Source organism: Ascaphus truei, chromosome 5, assembly GCF_040206685.1.
Source record: "Ascaphus truei isolate aAscTru1 chromosome 5, aAscTru1.hap1, whole genome shotgun sequence".
Lineage (NCBI taxonomy): Eukaryota > Metazoa > Chordata > Amphibia > Anura > Ascaphidae > Ascaphus > Ascaphus truei.
Genome location: NC_134487.1, coordinates 150,144,553 through 150,165,467, shown reverse-complemented (window position 1 = coordinate 150,165,467; position 20,915 = coordinate 150,144,553).

Genomic DNA, 20,915 nt, shown 5'->3' with positions numbered 1-20,915 from the left:
GAGTGAATATAATCAAAGCACATAACGAATAATGCACAATGAATAAATAATTAATACAATGAAAAATGGAAAGGAATATAATAATAAAATAAAAATGATAAAAATGGAGTGCAAAGGAATGAGGTATAATAAAAAGTCTTATGTAAAAAGGGCATTTTTATAAAAACGCAGCGATGTCAATATCTGCATTCAGACCTCCTGGGGCCAATGTCTTACGTTTGTAAATCTAGAATGTTTACTGCTTCCAGAACTGGTTCTAGCCACGGAGACTACATTATTGATGTACACTGGCGACACACTTTATTCGAGCTCGGCTAGTCCCACGAATTCGGGTATACCCGGGTGTATTGAGGTTTGTGACTGTTTTCTGCCCGAGTATATTGGGTTATTTTCCAGGCAGGGATTGAAGCATTTTATTCCCGCTGGCTGCAATACTGCACAGTATATATATATATACTGCATTACAATTCATGAATTTATGCCATCTGGTAGAAACGCGAAGCATTGCAGCCTATTAAATCCTAATCATTATCATTTAACAGATCAGCCGCCCATCAGCCAGGCATGAACCCAGGCTGGGAAGGCAAATGCAACGGGGCTTGTCAGAGGTGAGGAGCGGCGCATTCCAGGTATCTGCCAGGTATATACCGGGTATTTGCTCGAATAAAGTGTGTCGGTGCAGTAAGTCTTTGAGCTTTTAATTGATCTGTTTAATAAAATCACTTTTGATCTTTCCTACTGCCTGATTGTCAATCACCCTGAGTTCAAACTGCGAGACTGCAGATACAGCAATTACAGTTGATTCCATGCTGCAAGTTTTTGCCCTCATCACCCACACTCACACAAGCCAGTTTATTTATTTATTTATGTATCATTCTTTTATTAACACCATAGTGTGCTAAATTCTCTGTCCTCCCACTCACTCTGGATCTGCGTGCATGTGTTTGTTCCCTGTGTATTACTGCAAGACACTAAGATTGCAGACAGAGTTATCACCCACAGTGGACCACACACTGCAAACAGTTGCCCTTATTGTCATCACTCTCACAAGCCCGTGTGAGTGTATTTATTTACTTATTTATCTACTTTGGCTACTGACACCACAGTGTGTTAGTAGCTTTGTTCCTTTACTCACTCTGGACCCCCCTCTGTGTGTCTGTCTCCTGTGTGTTCGAAATGGCTCATATGAGCCAGAACATACGTCAATAAGAAAACATCAGCAAGCGATTTACGCAAGCCATTATCCACTCCAGTAGATGATCCCACTTCATAACCAGACTAAGAATATCAAAGACAACGCTGAGGGATCCTGCTCACATGTGCCCGTGTGAGTATTTATAGTATCATCACCCCTCACCCCATTGTTTATATACCACAATTTATTGTCTTATGTTCCTTCTCCTTACATGCGCTCATCTAAACTCCATCCACGACTTCACCTAGGATCAGGGATCAGGGGTTGATCCTATTGATTGAACCGTAGTACCATCAGGACCAGTATTAATCCTTTGATATTTAATCCTTGTCATTCTGAGCCTCGCTTCTCTCTTTATTTACGTCACATCAGGTGCTCCTAATAGATCCACCCATTTGAGGGAGCGCCACGGTTTTCTCTTTTTTTTTACTTATCATGGGCATGATAGCTGACAGTACTTGCTGCTAAAATGAGTCCCAAAGTATTTAACCAGCGCTGTATCTGTGAAATTCGGTGTCCTCTCTCGTACATATCCCGCATTCTCATGCTGAGATCCTTTGAAATCGTTTTCTTCGGCATTGCTGCGTTTGGAAAGAATACAAGCACAAGAATGTATATTCGATGTGTACTCTGTGTATTCAATGTGCATTGAATCAATAAAATGGTCTAAAACTCACTCGACAGGTTTAGTACACAGTTCGCCCACTTTTAACACCTACACCTCGTGTCCATGCACGCGGAAAAAAAATAAAAATAGGGACACAGTGTATAAAAGGTGAGACAAATTGCATAGCCTCCCACACGCTGATCTCTTTCTGAACTTGCCCTTGTCCAGATACTGCATTGTGCATTATTCCATCTGCTTCCATGGATCACCCACGATTCTACAGATGCAGGAACCTGCTTGCTCCTACCATGCCGACCACGACAAAGCGAAAGGCAGTAGCTGTTTCGAAGGCAAAGCCAAAGCAAAAGGCAAAAGAGAATAAAGAAAACGTTCCAAAGACTCCAAAGGCTAACAAGCCTTGGCCTTATTATGTCAAGAAGAAACTCGCTGGCATGCACACAAAGCAAAACAAATGGCAGCCACCCATCCACAATGCTGCTCTCCTGGGACCCCCCAGGTAACCTGCTCCTGCACCCGTGCACGACGCTGCTCTCCTGAGAATCCCCAGGTCACCTGCTCCTGCACCCATCCACGCAGATTTCAACAGCACTCCTTGCACAAGATCTAGCTCGTTCACCTGCATGCTGAATGGTTTAAGTTGTGTCGAAATCCCTGATAACTCTATGGTCTAAAAGATTGATCTTCTTTTGGAGACCATGTTGAATATGGATAGGTGTATGGAGAAGATGGCGAGGAACATCGCGGAGATCTATTCTTTGCTTGGAGTCCCTGACCCTGTACCTGTATGTCTGACGCAGGAGAAGGATTTGCCCTCCCCCCCCACGCTCACCCCCTCCGTCTGCAGAATACATGTACCTGTGTGCCCTTGAAGTGGATGAGATGACAACCCCGATAAGGCCACAACAAGAGATGACAACCCCGATAAGGCCACAACAGGAGGAAAGCAGTCTCCCTGACCAACTACCCTCATCCGCTGCCAGAAGCACACCCACACTTAGAAGCACACCCACTCCCATTGTAACGCTGCCAGACATAATCTTGAGTGACCTGTCCATGCAAGTCCGGGAGAAATACAAGATCAGAAGTAGCCCAGAAATTTGCCTTGTCCATCTTTAAACGGTCAGTTTTGAGATTTACAGCGGGGGGACCCACAACGTAAATTCTGAAGGGAATAAAATCAAGAAGACTCTGCCGGAATTTTTAAGGAAAACCATTGTGGAGGAAGTGCAGCGTTATTTTACTGTTTGCGAACATGTTAAGAGAACCATGAGAGACACCATCAATGACCTTTTGAGGCATATATGGGCTCGTCCCTGGAAGGCCAGCCCGTTTGGGAATGACTTTGCTGTTTGATTGCACTGTGCTGTACAGTAGTTCAAAAGTTATAGAAAAATGTTTTTACTCAAAAAAAAAGTTGATTGTTTTAAATTGTTTCATTGTTTCATGTTTTTAATGCTTGGTATGCATGTATAATCATTTATTTCTATTTCTGTTTTGCATGTGCATGTCTGGAAGAGGGCAAAGATAAAGTGCAGGAAATCACCCACCCCCACTCCCCTCCCAATACTGGCAGGTAAGACACTGTGCTCTAATATAGTGATACACTACGCAATGCCTTACAGTAAATGCCCTTTTAATGCACTATTTTTTTCTTTTCTTTTCAGAGCTGGCTACTGCACTAAAAAATGAAGGGTTGGGGGGCATGTGTAAATGTATTGGACTGTGTGTATATCGTAGCAGTCTTTAATTTATACAATCCCCCTCTCAATGACAAAAGAACTAAGAACTACTGTACAGACAGAAGGCAATGCAGCCATTACGAAGAAGATAAAGATTGTAAATTTGTATTATTTATGATTATCTGTATTTTTCATTCTTCACAAATTATCCAGATGAAATTAAAAAAAATTAACTTTTCAAAAACAAGATTCGTATTATGGTTAATTTAAATCAGTCCTTCCAAAAGGGATGTCTGGTTTTTTTTTTTTATTATTTGAAATTCACTTTGAATGTGTGGTGGATCCTCCAAGAAGTGCTTATCACAGATTAATTGCTTTGGGGTGTGGATAAGCATTTCTATTCACGTAGATTTGTTTGTAAAGCTTAGTGTCTGAAGTGGTGGGGGGAGGTGCTACTCATCCCATGTCAAGAAAAGAAAAAAAAACAAAGGAATGTCTGAACTAAGAAACAAAAAATGCAATGCAGCCATTACAAAGAAGATAAAGATTATACATTTGTATTAATCATGATTATTTGTATTTTTCATTCTTCCATGATTATCCAGATGAAATAAAAAAGTGTCTTCTTTAAATTCACGAGAATCATTGAAACACCCCCACCCCAAAGAAAAATGACAGTAGAATTACAAAGGATGTGATTGTAAGAATGGCAAAAATTGTTAACTTTTCAAAAACGTGATTCATATTATGGTTAATTTTAATCAGTCCTTCAAAAAGGGATGTCTGGTTTTTTTTTTAACTTGAAATTCACTTTGAAAGGGTGGTGGATTCTCCAAGAAGGGCTTATCACAGATGAATTGATTTGCTTTTTTTAAAAATTTAAATACACGCATGCTCCTAAATGTGATGACATGAATGTGTGTTTCAACAAGGTACCAATGAGACATACACGAATGCGCATTAAATAAAAATAGTATGAAAAAAAAGAGAAAGCCTAGCAAAATTTGAAAGTTTTGAATAATACATATAGAATAAAGATTTACATTTTTATTTTTGGGGTTTCTTAAAGAGTTAATTAAGCATTCAAGTGTATTGTAATTATACTGCAAAATGCAAAATCCGCTTGATGTCAAAGTTTATTTTCTGGGGAAAAATAACACGATGCTATTATTTCCGGTATTGCGCATGCATCAATTCGAGTCATTGGGAATGAAAGCAGCAGTTCAAACAACTTCTAATAGGTTCTTGAGCCCCACCCTCCCCCTACCTGCCCACCAATTGTATCTACTGTAGTAACTGCTCCATCATATTCCATGGCTACATTTTCAATAGTTGTGCAAGAATTAAATAACACTGGGCAAAGCAATTGATTACAGGACAACGGAATGATCTGCAGCTTACTGTAACTAATCACTTGTCTGTGTGTATAATGTATTGATGCACATACAGTACGTACAGTATTTAAAAATATATATATATTTTAAATACAGCAGCTTGAACTGCAGCTGTAAACTTAATACTGTTCTGCATAGTGTAATACAGGTAGTTACTGTAGTAAATTATATTTACCTTCATTATAGATTTTGCCACACGTGTGGTAATGAGCCACTGTCAGTCCCGTAGTCTTCATTATAGTCAGTCCCGTAGTCTTCATTATACACGTAGTTGACAGGTGACAGCAGGCCTGCTACACCTGTTGTTGACAGCTGATGAAGCTGGAAATCTTTTTGGTAAATGCAAGCTTGCTGGAAGACTTGCAGATATTCTGGCGGGGACAGAAAGCAAGGATTGGCATTCACCAGGTTTTCACTGACTGTCGGACCGTTATTGTAAGCCGGTGCAGACGCTCTTGCCTGCACTGTTGCATTGCTGGATTGGGATTGACAAATTTTATATGGATTAAACCGAGACTTTCTCCTTTTGAAGTTTCTATGCTCAAACACAATGGAAAAATCTGGTATAACACACCACAAGCTTCTTCTATCTCCGTGTGCAGGGTCAATACGGAAAAAACATGGATTGCTTCTTAACTTTTTTCTTATCGCACACTTCTACACACGAGCGTCAGGTGAAAATTTGTAAAAATCACAGCTCGAAGTGAAATATTCATACATTTCAGTAACAGTCACCATGAGATCTGCTGCAGCATTAATTGCAGAACAGATTAAAAATGCATACGTACAGTCAGGTCTTTTATACAGTGAGTTACTCATTGTGTCCAGTCTGCAATGGGACAGATATGGAAAGTAGGCTAAAGCGCTCAAATGCAGGTGCAATGAATAAAATAGGCCAAACCACTAAACCAGGGTACTAATAAGAATAATATAGTACTTAATGTGCAATAGTATGGGTACTATCCTCCTGAAGACAGGTGGTAGATGGTACAAGCCCACTCACCCTCAGTCTCATCGGCAGGTTCCCCTGAAAATAAGCAATACTCACATCCTGTTGGTAGGTAGGCAAGCTGAGCAGCTACAATTATGCAATAACAGGAAAAGGGAGACCAAAAAGCACACCAGCAAAAACGGAGCAGGAAGGACCCAAAACGAAAAAATGATTAAAAGGGCACATTAATGTGACAAGAGACCCATCCAACGCGTTTCGAATGTCACAACGTTCTTTTTCAAGGATAAAACACAATGTAATAACATCCATTAAATACCCTCTTACCTGTGGGCCGTTTCGCGCCAAAAAACGGAACCTGATGACGTCATGACGCTACGCGTGTCATCGCGTATGCGCAGAGCGACCCAGTGCCGTTCTAAGGGCAAAGGAAGTCCCACAGGCAGTTTGGCCATCTTGGTTAAGGGCAAGCCATAGAGGATCACTGACCCACTGATACAATAAACATCCCTATGACGCATACACGCAGTGCTAATCACTGCGCATGCGCATTGCGGCGATGCAGACATCAACAAAACTAAAATCAAAAGTTTAAGAAAAATAGAAAAAAGACGAAGAAAAGCATTCTATTCATAAGGGAAAATGTAAAAACAACAATAATAACTTACATCTTATGCTAACACATAAAAAGAAAATAAGGGTATAAAACATATAGCCACTAATTTACGTAAAGTAGAGTAATTTAAAGCATCTAAATAACTTGAAAAACATGTATACTGCATAACATATAATGTATATCTAGAACCTAGGAACCAGGGAAATATGTCCACATATAGTACATATAAAACATTGTATAATAAAGCTATCATCAATACAAGACATCAAAAACCAGTGTATTGTATACTATATGAAACTTTATGAAACTTTACAGGGCTAATTTGATCAATCCATTTGTCGTTTAAGCAAAATTGACTTGAAGTGTAATTAACTCATGAAAATTAGCATATTACAAAAAATGGGTTAACTGCCAGTCAATATTCAGACCCATAGGGAAGCGCGTTTGGAGAGTGAAAATCCAATACGCCTCCCTACGGTTCAGAAGGTTGACATGATCACCTCCTCTAGATTTACAATTAACCAATTCAATTTCCAGGAAGGAAAAAATACTTGTTCCTCCCTGACCACATTCTGTGAAGTGTTTGGAAACATGATGATTAGTGTCTTTCAATCTTATGAGCCTTAAATGCTCTAACATCCTGACCTTAAGAGCTCTAATCTTTCTACCCACATATCTTTTGCCGCAACCACATGTTATGAGATAAACAACAAATTGACTTTTTTACAATTTATAAAACTGTTGATATAAAATTCCTTGTTTTTTACTTTATTCACATCCTGCGGCTGCGGCAAGACATATTGTACAAAACTTTTCGCTGGCTTCATGTGTTTGCATATACTACAAGAGCCACATTTGAAGGATCCCTTGGTGACATAAGGTCACTCAAAACTTCTTCCTTTTGGAGTCCCATGATACTTTTTCTTACCAAACTGACAATCACCAAAGACAGCAACAACAAAAATCTTTCCCTTTATTCCAAAAGGACACAAGAGAATCAGAAGAGGGAAGAGGGGGGGGGGAAGGAGGGGGTTACAGGTCCGCCTCCAAAAGGAAGAAGTTTTGAGTGACGTTTCCAATGTTATAAATATATCAGGAACTACTCTCTCCCCTATAAAGTTGTCACTACTGGATAAAGGTCTAAAATTTTCACCATCTATGAACTTTAATTTTTTTTAAACCACAATTGATGTGTATAAGTTTGTTCGGAAATTATCCTTGAAAAAGTTTTTTGAAAATTTTATTCCAAATGTTTCTGGGTCGACCGGAGATGGTGACTTGGATGGGGGGACACCACTCGTTATCGAGAGTGATGTCCCCTCATCGGACTCCGTTCCTCCGGTATCTATTGCTTTACATACATTTAATGATTTTTGCACAATGCAAGACATGAATGACCTTCTCTCTGAGCAGACTTCTGATGATATTAGTATTCCTACCTTTTCAGAATGGAACTCGGGCCTAAAAAAGAGCTCCATCTTCTACCCCACTCATGTTAAGGGTCAATTTCTAACTATGTTTGAAAATCTGGTCATTAGGGACCTCCGTCTTCTAGCTCAGGGATTTTCCTTTTTACGTATAGATCATGACAATTTGAATCAAAGTGAACGTTTAGCTTTAAAATCTTTGAAAAGTAATCATGCTTTGGTCATTAAGAGTGCGGACAAGGGTGGTGCAGTGGTGGTGCAGAGTAGAGACGGTTACGTCAGGGAGGCATTACGCCAACTTGATGATGGCCTGTCCTACCGTGTACTACCCGCCGATCCCACTCTGCACTTCTTCGATGTCCTTACTGAACTGGTTGACTCAGGTGTTATTATGGAGGTTTTGTCCAAGGAAGAGGTTAAATATATCATACCATCACATCCCATTATCCCTATCTTCCACCATCTCCCAAAGATCCATAAGACATTGGTCGACCCTCCAGGTCGTCCAATTGTCTCCAGTATTGGATTTTTTGAAGATGGTCTGTCAAGATACTGTATGTGAATGGTTTTCTTCGGCCATTTGTTAGGAAATTGCCCTCATTTATACGGGACTCTGGTGATCTTCTTGATCAGATCAAAAATGTTAATTGGGACAACCATTACTTGTGGGTAATACTTGATGTTACCTCTCTGTATTCAGTTATACAACATGATCATGGGATGGCAGCTGTCCGCCAATTTATTGAGATACCAGAAATTTCAATCTTTCAGTCGGCTTTTATTTTGGACGCTATTCATTTTTTACTCACGCACAACTTTTTCACATTTAATCATAAGTTTTATTTACAATTAATTGGCACTGCTATGGGCACAAGCTTTGCTCCTTCTTTTGCAAATGTATTTATGGGGTGGTGGGAAGCACTTTTTATATATTCAAGCACTAATTCTTTTCGTTACAATATTGTTTTTTATAAAAGGTTTGTGTATGATTTAATTATTATTTGGAAAGGGGATGTCACTACACTTCATGCTTTTGTTTCTTATCTTAATGACAATATATACAACTTAAAATTTACATTAAATTTTCATTTTCATCACATTGAATTTCTGGATCTACAATTATTTGTGGATATAGACAAAACAAACCAAACTGATGTATATAGGAAATTAAACGCAAGAAATACATTCCTTAGGGCGGACAGCTGCCATCTATCTCATATAATAAAAGCCATACCCAAGGGACAGTTCCTCAGACTGAGAAGAAACTGCTCTACATTTAGTGGTTTTCTTTCTCTGTCTGAGGACCTGACGAAGAGGTTTTTGGAAAGGGGATATCCTAAATCCCATATAGCAGTTGCTTTTAATAATGCAGTACAAACAGAGAGGGCATCATTGTTACCCGCATATTCAATTGGGGATTCTCGTCTTGGTAACACCAATGAGACACATGTTAATAAACAGTAAACAAGGATTGGTAAAGTCTAAAAATAAATGTCCTCTTTTTATTTCACAATTTAACAAACAAAGTGGAAAAATTAATTCTATAAATTCCAAACATTGGAATGTCCTATCCATGGACCCTGTACTTAAAAAATATGTTGAACCTGGTCCTACTTTTGTATACCGTAGAGCGAGAACAATTGGATCTTATGTCTCACCAAGTGATCTTATTACTCCTGGGTCTGTAAGACCTTATGTCACCAGGGGATCCTTTAAATGTGGCTCTTGTAGTATATGCAAACACATGAAGCCAGCGAAAAGTTTTCTACAATATGTCTTGCCGCAGCCACAGGATGTGAATAAAGTAAAAAACAAAGAATTTTATATCAACAGTTTTATAAATTGTAAAAAAGTCAATTTGTTGTTTATCTCATAACATGTGGTTGCGGCAAAAGATATGTGGGTAGAACGATTAGAGCTCTTAAGGTCAGGATGTTAGAGCATTTAAGGCTCATAAGATTGAAAGACACTAATCATCCTGTTTCCAAACACTTCACAGAATGTGGTCAGGGAGGAACAAGTAATTTTTCCTTCCTGGGAATTGAATTGGTTAATTGTAAATCTAGAGGAGGTGATCATGTCAACCTTCTGAACCGTAGGGAGGCGTATTGGATTTTCACTCTCCAAATGCGCTTCCCTATGGGTCTGAATATTGACTGGCAGTTAACCCATTTTTTGTAATATGCTAATTTTCATGAGTTAATTACACTTCAAGTCAATTTTGCTTAAACGACAAATGGATTGATCAAATTAGCCCTGTAAAGTTTCATAAAGTTTCATATAGTATACAATACACTGGTTTTTGATGTCTTGTATTGATGATATGATGGTATTGTATTGATGATATTATTTTATTATACAATGTTTTATATGTACTATATGTGGACATATTTCCCTGGTTCCTAGGTTCTAGATATACATTATATGTTATGCAGTATTCATGTATTTACATGTTTTTCAAGTTATTTAGATGCTTTAAATTACTCTACTTTTCGTAAATTTGTGGCTATATGTTTTATACCCTTATTTTCTTTTTATGTGTTAGCATAAGATGTAAGTTATTATTGTTGTTTTTACATTTTCCCTTATGAATAGAATGCTTTTCTCCGTCTTTTTTCTATTTTTCTTAAACTTTTGATTTTAGTTTTGTTGATGTCTGCATCGCCGCAATGCGCATGCGCAGTGATTAGCACTGCGTGTATGCGTCATAGGGATGTTTATTGTATCAGTGGGTCAGTGATCCTCTATGGCTTGCCCTTAACCAAGATGGCCACACTGCCTGTGGGACTTCATTTGCCCTTAGAACGGCACTGGGTCGCTCTGCGCATACGCGATGATGCGCGTAGCGTCATGACGTCATCAGGTTCCGTTTTTTGGCGCGAAACGGCCCACAGGTAAGAGGGTATTTAATGGATGTTATTACATTGTGTTTTATCCTTGAAAAAGAACGCTGTGACATTCGAAACGCGTTGGATGGGTCTCTTGTCACATTAAAGTGCCCTTTTAATAATTTCTCCGTTTGGGGTCCTTCCTGCTCCGTTTTTGCTGGTGCGCTTTTTGGTCTCCATTTTCCTGTTATTGCAATGGGGCAGAGAAAGAATGTAAAAAAAACGACACAGAGCATTGATTTTTTAACAGTTTTTATTACGAAACGCCTAAAAAAAATACTGTAACTTCTTCAAGGTCAATTCACAATGGACCATTGTGTGCAGACATAGTTTTTATCTGTTTTTTCAAACACCTGCAAGTCGACACAGTAGCGCAAGTTCTGTACCCATTACAATTCATTACAATTCCTTAATTTTTGTCACCTGGCGGAAACGCGAAGAATTGCACCCAATTAAATCCGAAACTATTAAGTTAAATAGACCAACCGCGGATAAGCCAGGCGGCGTGAATGCAGCATGAACGCGGGAATGCAAAATTAATACTGTGTGGAATAAAGAAGAGCCAACGACAACGGCTCTGTGATCTTTTACAAATACGGCCGATACAGCTGTATTTCCGTTCTTCTTCTTTCTTACACCTTCTATATGCTGTGAGGATTCTACATACAGTTTGATGTTCCTACATGTGAAAATCCCATAGAAATTGCAGCACAAAGAAACTTTTACGCACACCTTAATATAAAAAAATCTGTGAGTTTAAATTTTATTGGGTGAATGAGAATTGCGCTCAAGATCAAAGATAAAGACATATTGCACCATTTGTATATGTTTTTCTATTACATGTTTTTGCGCTCCCTGATCTCTTTGGATATCTGATGACTTCTTGTTAGGCTGCACAGTGCTAGCAATTATCATTATTTCAGTATACTGTATGTTGCTATAAGGCAGGGGTGCACAAATGTTTTTCTTTGCCTGCCTGCCTGCTCTCCTCCCCACTCTTACCTTCACTCCAGCATCAGCGGCATAAATTGATGTCACAAGGTTATGTGATGTTGCATTGCCATTTGACCCCTCAGTGTAATTTGATGATAGATTGTCATGGCGACAACGAGTCGGCAGAATGCAGGTAAGAGGGAGTTCCAGAGGTCTTGCATGCTCCCCCAATATTTTTTTAAAATGTTGTTGGGAGGAGCGCGTGGAATCTGGAAGCGCAGCGCACCCCCCCCCCCCAGAAAAGATTTGCACCACTGCTATAAGTGTCTGTCCATTTAAAATATTGTCTCTGGGAATGTCACATTAGTTACCCTATCATTTAAAAATATAGTTATAGTTAAGAATTATATTAATAAAAATATGACAGGTATATCTACTGAAATAATATATACTGTACCAGTGAAGGCTGAATAAGAAAGTAATTTGGAAGGAAGTGAACTGTGGAAGCATTTTCAAAGCCTTCAGTCCAACAATTGTTCTGTGGCAGCACGAATAATTCAAACAGCATGCTTGATTGCATTCCTAAAGAAACATCACATTAATCAAAGACTAAAAGGTATCACTATAGCAGTGATTAGAATCCCTCAGCATTCTACATACCTTTTGGAAAGAACAGTTCAAGTAGGAAGGATTTCACATACAAGTTCAGGGAAGCGGGTCACAATTCAGCTTGAATATGCAAACATTACTATTTTTACAAATATTAGCTGCAAACCCCTTGAGTTTTTCATGTTTGATTTGCTCGCATTTATGGTTCTTTCCCCATTAATTACATATTGGGTTCTTTAGAAAGTCATATACTCTATATATTCTCCTTGATCTCTTTGCAAACTTTGCACTGTTTATCACCCCCTACTCCTGCACACCTTGAACTCCATTGGCTTCTTTGATGCAGCCCTCTCCTGGTTCCAATCCTACCTTTCCAATTGCTCTTTTTGTGTTTCCTTCTCTGGTGTCTCCTCTTCACTCCCTGTTTCTGTCGGGTTCAACAATGCTTTGCTCTTAACCCTCTGCTCTTCTCACTCTATGGCGCCTAATCTAGTAGCTTCGACTAGTGACTTAACTCATGTAAAGTGCACTTTACAAGCGATTTTGTATGTGTAGCTTACCCCTGTCATGGGGAAGGCCATATTTTGTCCTCCTCTTCAGTGGCACCAACAATTACATTAAAACACAGTAACCCCTTAATTACTTAAGCAGTTAGTAACTACTATAGTAATAAAGGGTTTAACCCCTCCCGCTACCCATCCGGAAGGCCTAACAATCCTCCCTGGACCATCTATCCCCATGACCCACCTCCTCTACCACATCATCACACACATAAATGGCCAATAGACCTAAAAATGATGTAGCACTTTTGCCCATTTGTAATGCAAAAAAATAAATACAAATATTTAAATAAAATACACATTACAATACAATAAAAACAAACACTAGCCAATAAATCCATTGATTATCACTGTGGTTACCTATGCCTCCAACTGGATATTGGATTCGATGTCCTCACCCTACTGCACCGACACACCTTATTCGAGCAAATACCCAGTATGTACCTGGCAGATACCTGGAATGCGCCGCTCCTCACCTCTGACAAGCCCCGTTGCGTTTGCCTTCCCAGCCTGGGTTCATGCCTGGCTGACGGGCGGCTGATCTGTTAAATGATAATGATTAGGATTTAATAGGCTGAAATGCTTCGAGTGTCTACTAGATGGCATAAATTCATGAATTGTAATGAAGTATATATGTATATACTGTGCAGTATTGCAGCCAGCGGGAATAAAATGCTTCAATCCCTGCCTGGAAAATACCTCAATGCACTCGGGCAGAAAACAGTCACAAACCTCAATACACCCGGGTATACCCGAATTCGTGGGACTAGCCGAGCTCGAATAAAGTGTGTCGCCAGTGTATATTAGATGTATAAATGTATATCTTACCCTTTCTGGGAAGAAGCCACATCTTCCTCATCCAACTGCAGCACCAATCAACCAATCAACCCACGAAGCAATGATCCTCAGCTTGAAGTCAAGCTTGATGTGCAGAAGTCCATGATCCTCTGTTGCTTGAAGATAAGTTACCGGTTAGTAGATCTTCTTTTCTTCTTTATTTTCTTCTTTGCTCTCTTATTTCTTCAATGGGTACAGCAGATGTTGCCTCATCATCTTCTTCCTGTCAAATGAGATGTAACAGGCCTTAAATAAGGCCTGTGAAATCACATTTGATTGACACATGGTACAGACGAGCCAGCGAGTATTCTAAAACTTGCCTTAAACATGCCTTAAACTTGCCAAGTAGATGCTGGGTACATGCTGTGTAGATTTCATTGACATTTCTGCCGAGGCTGATGGCCCATCGGATTAACAAAGCAGGGGTTCCTGGCAGTCCCATTCAGTTTGAATGGGACTGCCACGGACCCCCCGTTCTTAATCCAATGGGCCATTAGTCTGTCTGCAGAAATGTGTGAAATGTTGCAGCATGTACCCAGCATGTACTGTACCTGGGTCTTTTTGGAGATTGCCCCAGGTTTGTTTTAGAATAATCGTCAGCACTACAGTACATCCACTAATCCGATTGGTGGATGTACAATGTGTCTAGGCATAATGTTTGGCAGGGAATGACTTCTCTACCAAACTTGATGGTACATCCGTCAGTCCGATTGGTGGATGTACTATGTGATGCCTTCCATTTTTTGTGATGTGACATCACCTTAATGGGAGGAAAACACAACCAATCAGGTATCAAAGGTTTCCCTTCTTTCAAGGTGCACATCACTAAAAAAGGGAAGGCATTACATGAGTGATGTGATGTCACCTTAAAGGGAGGGAAGCATATAGTACCTGATTTGTTGTTCAGCGTGATTGCCTATTAGAGCTGTGGAGGGAGATGTGGATTCTCTCTGCTCTCTCTGTGTAGCTCTTCCAGACTGATGGAGGTAAATTGCACCTTATGGGCATTTCGCTTGGAAAACAATTACGAACTGGTGCGGTATGTCATTTTTTTTGCAAATGGTATTTAAAATGTGATTTGCCTTACTGAATACCGTTTTTCACAAATTTAATACTGTGAGATAGTAACATGCCAACACGTTCGATTTGCAATGATAAAATTGAAGCTACTAGAATAGGCCCCTTTGACTACGCTAGTCAATGACCCGAATTGAACCAACTCTCCTGTTCCTGCAGCAAAGCCAGTATAGTGTGATCTTTGTTTAAATCAAGGAAATTGTTTATTCTCTTGAGAAATTGGGCCTAACTAATGTTTTGGACCCCTTCTTGGTCATCTTTCTCTTACATTGGTTGTTCAAGGTTTTCCTGTGCTGTTTAAAGAAGCACTTCTATAATGAGGATCTGTCTCTAATGTCTTTGCCAATAGATTATCTTTGTTTATAGTCCTAGTCTCTCCCATTTCTGTTTCTAGTCATAAGCTCTGTCAAGCTGATATTCAAGTGTATCTCATTTACACAATTTGTTTAAAAAAAATGGTTTATTTATTTATTTATAAGATGTTTTACCAGGAAGTAATACATCGAGAGTTACATCTCGTTTTCAAGTATGTCCGGGGTATAGAATTATGATGACATACTGTACATGGTTACAAATACATAGTTGCATTAAGTGAACAGGGTTATGCATTATATACTGTAGTACAACACATTTCATGCACAGTTAAAGATAATATATATTATAGGTGTATATAACAGTTACAGACCAGATTAAAATGTTAAATAGCTTTAGTTTTGAAATAACTTAGACTGATGGTAGCTATGAGAGTCTCCAGCAGATTGTTCCAGTTGCGGGGTGCATGTAAGAGAAGGAGGAGCGGCCGGATACATTCTTGAACCATGGGACCATGAACAGTCTTTTAGAGTCAGATCTAAGATGATAAGTGATACATGTGGTAGGGCTGAGGAGCTTGTTCAGATAGGCAGGTAGCATTCCCTGAAAGTATATGAAGGCAAGAAAGGAAAGATTAACTTTGCACCTAGACTCAAGTGATGAACAATCTAGGTTCTTTGAGTATTTCGCAGTAATGTGTGTTGCAGTTGCATTGGAGCACAAAGCGGCATATTGAGTTGTAGTGGGTACCAAGTTTGCTAAGGTGAGTTTTGGATGGCGTGCCATATAAAATGTCTCCATAGTCAATAATTGGCATCAGCATCTGCTGTGCGATGTGCTTTCTGACCAGCAAACTTAGGGAGGATTTGTTCCTATAAAGTACACCTAGTTTGGCATAGATTTTGGATATCAGGGTATCAATGTGCAACCCAAATGTTAAATGGGATTCAATTCATATTCACAAATATTTAAAACTAGTAACAAGGGCTAGGAGTTGTTAGAGTTTGTTCTGATCTTGAGCTCATTCATTGGAAACTTTAGAAATGGAGCCGTGGTCACAAATACCATTGTTACAGTCTTGTCAGTGTTTAAAAACAATTTGTTTTGGGAAATCCAATTTTCAAGTCTCAAAAAGTCAGATTGGAGTACGAGTCCAAGGTCGGAGAGGCTAGGGCTTTGTGTATATAATATTGTGTCATATACATACATGTGTATTGAAGCTTCCTTACAAGCTGCAGGAAGACCATTGATGAAAACTGAGAAGAGTAGGGGCCACAAAACAGAGCCTTGCAGGACACCATAGGTGATATCCAAGGGGTTTGAGCTAGTGCCCGAGATAGACATATGTTGGGATCTGGTAAAGGAATATACCAGCGCAAACTTCAAAAAATATTCTTTAGTAAGATATTAAATATACACATAATAAAACAGCACATATGCAAGTGCAACAAAGGGAATTGGCAGTGCTACATTATTACCAGCATTCCATAGACTCACCAGATAGATTTAAGTTTCTGAAGAAGAATGTCAAGCTTTAGCGGAAGGTTGTAAGTCCACATATATATATATATATATATATATATATATATATATATCTTAATATATAAAATCAAAAGGTTGGTACTAGCTGCGGTGAATCTGATTGGTCCTCAGCCTCTGGCCAATCAGATTGGTGGCTCTATGACGTCACCCGGCTCTTTGACGTCACCCAACTCTCTCTCTCTCTTTCTCTCCCTCTCCCTCCCCCCACCGGATCCTGGACGGAGGGGAAGCGCGGCGTGGCCCTCCTGCCCCAACGCTCACTTCCCTCCTTCCCCGGCGGGGGGACAGGCAGTGGGCAGGCAGTCTCCGGAAGGACCCCCTTCCTCCTGCAGCTGCCCCTGGTAAGATGGCGGTGGACAGATGGGGGGTGGTATTCAGTCAGGAGAGTGGGGGGGAGAGGGAGTCAGGAGAGAGGGGGGGGGAGGGAGTCAGGAAAGAGGGGGGGAGAGGGAGTCAGGAGAGAGGGGGGAGAGGGAGTCAGGAGAGGGGGGAGGAGAGAGGGAGTCAGGAGAGAGGGGGGGAGAGAGGGAGTCAGGAGAGAGGGGGGAGAGAGGGAGTCAGGAGAGAGGGGGGGAGAGGGAGTCAGGAGAGAGGGGGGGAGAGGGAGCCAGGAGAGAGAGGGGGGGGAGAGGGAGTCAGGAGAGAGGGGGGGAGAGAGGGAGTGAGGAGAGAGGGGGGGACAGAGAGAGTCAGGAGAGAGGGGGGGAGAGAGGGAGTCAGGAGAGAAGGGGGGAGAGAGGGAGTCAGGAGAGAGGGAGTCAGGAAAGAGGGGGGGAGAGAGGGAGTCAGGAGAGAGGGGGGGGAGGGAGTCAGGAGAGAAGGGGGTGAAGCCTGAACCGCTGTGAAGAGGGGGGGAAGGGAGTTGAGAGGGAGGATGGGGGAGGCAGAACATTGCATCACGGGCAACGCCGGGTATATCAGCTAGTATATATATATATATATATATATATATATATATATATATATATAATGTTGATGGTATAGCCAATAGGGAAGGCACCTGTTCCCGGCTGGCTATTAAGAACAGTTCTGTTAGAGATGGAGGAAAGAGGTGTAAGTCCAGCATCACATGACCTGCAATCATGGTCACTCCGTTGGGGGAGACACTCACAGTGCAGCAGTTGAAAGTCAGGTAGGGAATGCAACCACTTCCGGTCCTCTGCAGTATGCTCTGTAAGTCTCCATCAGCTGAAAATGGATGGGTGTGGAAAAAATCACCTGCACTGCCTCTACAGCTGGGATAGAAAAGCTCAAGGCAGCAGCATTGCTTGGACAGCAGGCAGCCAAAAAGGCAGTCAGAAAGCCAATTTGTACCTGATATAGCCAACCAGCAATAATAAAGCAATATAAATGTAGCTTAGAAAAAGGTCAAGAGGATCAATGAAGAATAGAGATTAACACAATTTTTTCCAACTCGTTTCGGAGCTGTTGCAGGGTATGTCAGTTGCTACTTCATCAGCGTATTGTCAATGGGAGTTTAAGGGAGTCTGGTAATAATGTATTACTACCAATTCCCTTTGTAGCACTTGCATGTGCTGTTTTATTATGTGTTTATTTTATATCTTACTAAAGAATCTTTTTTGAAGTTTGCGCTTGTATATTCCTTTACCACTTCTACTTTCATGTTCTTGAGCAAACATTTATTTACTAGCTGATCCTTATAGTTTAGAGCAGTTGCTCCTAGCAATTTAGCTATTTTGTTAACCCATTAACCATTTCATAACATTGTCACATATCACAATTTAATTTTGAACACACCTTTCTACACCATTGTTGGGATCTACAGGACCTGATAGGTACGAATGAAACCAGTTTAAAGCATGCTTCCCTATTCCAGAGCACTGGAGTTTGTTTAGCAAGTTAACATAATCAACAGTATCAAAAGCCCTTGCAAAATCTAGAAATGTTGCACTAGTAAGTTGTCCCAGTTCCATTCCACAATGGATCTCATTTCAAACTTTTAGGAGGGTAGTTACCATGGAGGGTTTGGGGCGAAATCCAGATTGGAATTGGCTAGGAAAATATGTCTTGGTATAATAATCGCTTTATTGGGAGAGAAGAAATGTATGCTTTAGTTTGAGACAGTGTTTTTGTCCCCACCTTTGAAGATTCACTCTGGCAGTTTTCCAGGTGTTAGGGATATGACCTGCAGACAGTATACTGTAGAGTTGATTAGGGAAGCAAGCCGTTTGGAAATGGCTCGGGTACCAAGTCATAGGAACTTAAATTGCAGTAGGACAGGTTCACATTGGCTGCTTATTTTTAATTTGAGGTGCACTTGTCTAATCTCCTCTTCAGATACTGGGACAAATTGAAAATTGTGGGCAGTGTTGGGAGAGGGTGGGGCTATAGGGTTACTCCCAGAATGAGGTTCATGTTTGTAGTTCGGGCAGCGTTTCGCTAATAAGTTAGTAGCACACACTACTGTACAAAGTATTTAGTGAATGCATTTGCAATGTCAGTGGGATTTGTCAGTTACTAACCTCCTTTATGAGATTACATGGTTGTTGATAGTTAGATGGCTGAAATATAATGTTGATAGTTTCCAGAAGTTAGCTGGATTTGATATATTCTGGTGAAGATTGTCAGAGTAATATTGTGCTTTTGTGTGCCTTGTGCTCATGTTCCGCAGTCATCTGTAGTTATTAAGATCATTGGTAGGGCCAGTTACTTTGCAGTTTTTCAACAAGGCAACACTTAGATGGTAGAGTGATATAAGATCGGTTGTTACCCACAGAATGTGGGCCCCCCGTACTCTTATTCTGGTTAGTGGAGCAAGGGTTTCACAGAGTTTTAGGTACTCAGATTGGAAATAGTCGAGTGTGTCCAGAATTCAGTCAATTTTGTACCAAGAGCAACTGGCCAGATCAGCCAGAAACTGATGTGGGTTAAAATGTCAAAATTTTCTAGTCAGGAGAACTTTAGGGCTTGATTGGGATGGTCTGGTTTTTCTTACACAGTACACTATTGCATGGTCTCTGAAAATGTCAGGTAGGATGCCAGATGATTGGATTCTGCTGGAATTTGAGGAGAGAATCCAGTCTAGCATGGAATTGTTGTGAGATTTCAGGTTTTTCCATGTGGGTTGGGAAATAAGTTGCATTACGTTAAGTAACTTGAGTTGTATCGGGATTTTCTTGTTTTTAGGGTCGAGCCAATTGCAGTTGAAATCCCCAAGAACTAGAAGTTCACTCTTCTCATTCAGCGAGGAAAATGAGCAAAGAAACTGGATGATATCAGTCAGGGGTTGTAGATGCCAGCAATAAGAACAGACTTAGAAAATATTTTGTCAACTAGGATTTCAAAAGAGGGTGGACATTGGGGGCAATTTAGAAACATCAATTGTAAGGTGTCTGCCTTAAAAAATAACACCCCTCTTCCTCTCTTTGTCCTGTCTTTCCTAGAAATTGAGTATCCCTGAAATGTTGGAAATGATTGAATCCAAATCTACTTATTATAGTTCGTCCTTAGGTAATCTGGAGGTGGCTTGCCAAGAATAAGGAGAGATTTTTTGTTTAACTGTTTTAATCTCAGTCAAAATTATTAAATGCAAGGAACACTTATTAAGTATCTTGGACCAATGAGAGTAATAAAATAATGTCAAATCTACATATAACAAAAAAATGTCCATTACAATAGGAAATTATTAGGATGCTCAAAAAAAGTTTTCACATAAGATTATAATTTTAAAGAGAAAATAGGTATACAGTACATAAAAGATGTGTAAACGACAGTAGCTATGTTCTTTCACAGTAACTGGATAATCATCTTCTGTAACATACCATACCTAATCTTTTGCATATACTGTAATAACCCATTCTTCTAATCAGTTTACAAAGGCTTTTCTGTTTAATAGATTCCATTATGTGTTCGGCATTCTGAGGTTCCACATCACAAGTTCCATGACCTATCAGTTAATTACAACAACTTATGATAATGTCACAGAATTAATGCAAGATAAAAAATATATAATTCTGCATGGAAATTAATGTTGTGGGGGAAACATACTCAATTTATTATTTTAATCCAAAAGATCAAGCTGAAAAGAGTTAATTAGCTTTGAACATTTAATAAGGGCTTATTCTCAAAGCATTACCTTACTCAACATGCAATTCATTATGTGACCAATGAAAAAGTAGTTTAACGAACGGAATTCACTGGCAGTTTTTTTTTTCTGCAAAGTCGATCACATTAAAAAATATATACATTGTAGATGCCCTAGCATCATAAGTGTAAAGGTAGAATGATTTTGAGTCTGAATTAACCATA